The following is a 2,500-nucleotide window of genomic DNA, read 5'->3' on the forward strand; positions in this document are numbered from 1 at the left end:
GGAGCTTGCCCTGCCCACTCCACGAGGCCTCTCCCACTCTGTGTGTCTCCACTCACTCTCACTGAGCTTGTACATGTGAGCTGATTTGGCCAATGAGATAAAAGCAAACTTGACGGGAAGGAAAGGCTTTAAAAATCATTTGCAGTTCTCTACTTTCCACATTCCTTCTTTTCCTCTCTTTGCCCCTCCTTCTCTTTCCCAATACCTGGCACACAGAAGGCCTCCAAATAAACATCTGGTAAATGAGTAATTAAAGGAATAACTACATTAACAAGAACTCATGAGAAAGAAAATAGCCTCGGAAATAATTGGAACTCTATCAAGAATAAGAAGGCAGTGGTTTTGGGCAAGTGTCACAGTAATCAATAAAAGTCCATCTATGGTCTTCAAGATGCAGACCAGCTAAGAGTTATACACTCATCTCCCAGGAGGTCAGATATAATAAACCCTGATGAAGTATATAAAAAAATAACTTTCTGATATTCTTTGCTTTCAGCCAAGATCCATCTGACATCAGAAATGATATACGTCATTCCATGTCTGCTTTCAAGACCTACATTTGCTGGCATGGCATGACTCAAATTGAGGAGAAACAGCTTCAAACATCCATTAATAATCAGAACATGGGATGTACAGAGCATGAATCTAGGAAAATTGGAAGTTGTCAAAAATGAAATGGAACACATAAAGATTGATATCCTAGGCATTAGTGAGCTGAAATGGACTGGTTTTGGCCATTATGAATCACACAACCATATGATCTACTATGCTGGGAATGAGAATTTGAAGAAGAATGGCGTGGCATTCATCACCACAAAGGATGTTTCAAGATCTGCCCTGAACTACAATGCTATTAGTGATAGGATAATATTCATACACCTACAAGGAGGACCAGTTAATACTACGATTATTCAAATGTATGTACCAACAACCAAAACCAAAGATGAGGAAATTGAAGATTTTTTTTATCAATTTCTGCAGTCTGAAATTGACCGAATGTGCCATCAAAATGTGTTAATTATCACTGGTGACTGGAATGCAAAAGTTGGAAACAAGAATCACCAGTGGTTGGAAAATTTCGCTTTGGTGACAGAAATAACGCTGGAGATCGCATGATAGAATTTTGCAAGACCAATGACTTATTAATTGCAAATATCTTTTTTCAACAACACAAACAGCAGCTATATACATGTACTTTGCCAGATGGAGTACACAGGAATCAGATTGACTACATCTGTGGCAAGAGGTGATGGAAAAAAAACTCAGTATCTTCAGCCAAAACAAGGCCAGGAGCTGACTATGCAACAGACCATCAACTGCTCATATGCAAGTTCAACTAGAAGTTGAAGACAATTAAAAAAAATCCACAAGAGCCAAAATATGGCCTTGAATATATCCCTCCTGAATTTAGAGAGCATCTAAAGAATAGATTTGACGCATTGAACACCAATGACTGAAAACCAGAATTGTTTGATGATATCCAGAACATCATCCATGAGGAAAGCAAGAGGTCATTAAAAAGATGAGAAAAGAAGAAAAGACCAAAATGGATGTCAGAGGAGACTCAGAAACTTGCCCTTGAGCGGAGGATGGCTAAAGCAAATAGAAGAAATGACAAGATATAAGAGCTGAACAGAAGATTTCAAAGAGCAGCTCGAGCAGACAAAGCCAATTACTATAATGAAATGTGCAAAGACCTGGAGTTAGAAAACCAAAAGGGAAGAACATACTCAGACTTTCTCAAGCTGTAAGAAGTGAGGAAAAAAATTAAGCCTCAAGTTGCAATATTGAAAGATTCTATGGACAAAATATTGAATGATGCAGAAAACATCAAAAGAAGATGGAAGGAATACAGAGTTCTGTATCAAAAAGAACTGGTCGATCTCATCCATTTCAGGAGGTAGCATATGTTCAAGAACCAATGGTATTGAAGGAAGAAGTTGAAGCTGCATTGACAGAATTGGAGAAAAACAAGGCTCTGGGAATTGATGGAATACCCATTGAGATGTTTCAACAAATGGATGCCCCATTGGAAGCACTCACTTGGTTATGCCAAGAGATTTGGAAGATAGCTACCTGGCCAACTGACTGGAAGAGATCCATATTTGTACCCATTCCAAAGAAAGGTGATCCCACAGAATGTGGAAATTACCAAACAATATCATTAATGTAGCACACAAGTAAAATCTTACTAAAGGTAATTCAAAAATGGTTGCAGCAGTATATTGACAGAGAACTTCCAGAAATGAAAGCTGCATTCAGAAGAGGACATGGAACAAGGGATATCATTGCTGATGTCAGATGGATCTTAGCTGAAAGCAAAGACTACCAGAAATATGTTTACCTGTGTTTTATTGACCATGCAAAAGCATTTGATTATGTGAATCATAACAAACTGTAGGTGACATTGAGAAGAATGGGAATTCCAGAACACTTAATTGTACCCATGAGGGACCTATACATAGACCAGGAGGCTGTCATTCGAACAGAACAAGGGGAC

Source organism: Orycteropus afer, unplaced genomic scaffold (genome assembly GCF_000298275.1).
Source record: "Orycteropus afer afer isolate SDZICR_OR568_19922 unplaced genomic scaffold, OryAfe1.0 scaffold00121, whole genome shotgun sequence".
NCBI classification, from domain to species: Eukaryota; Metazoa; Chordata; class Mammalia; order Tubulidentata; family Orycteropodidae; genus Orycteropus; species Orycteropus afer.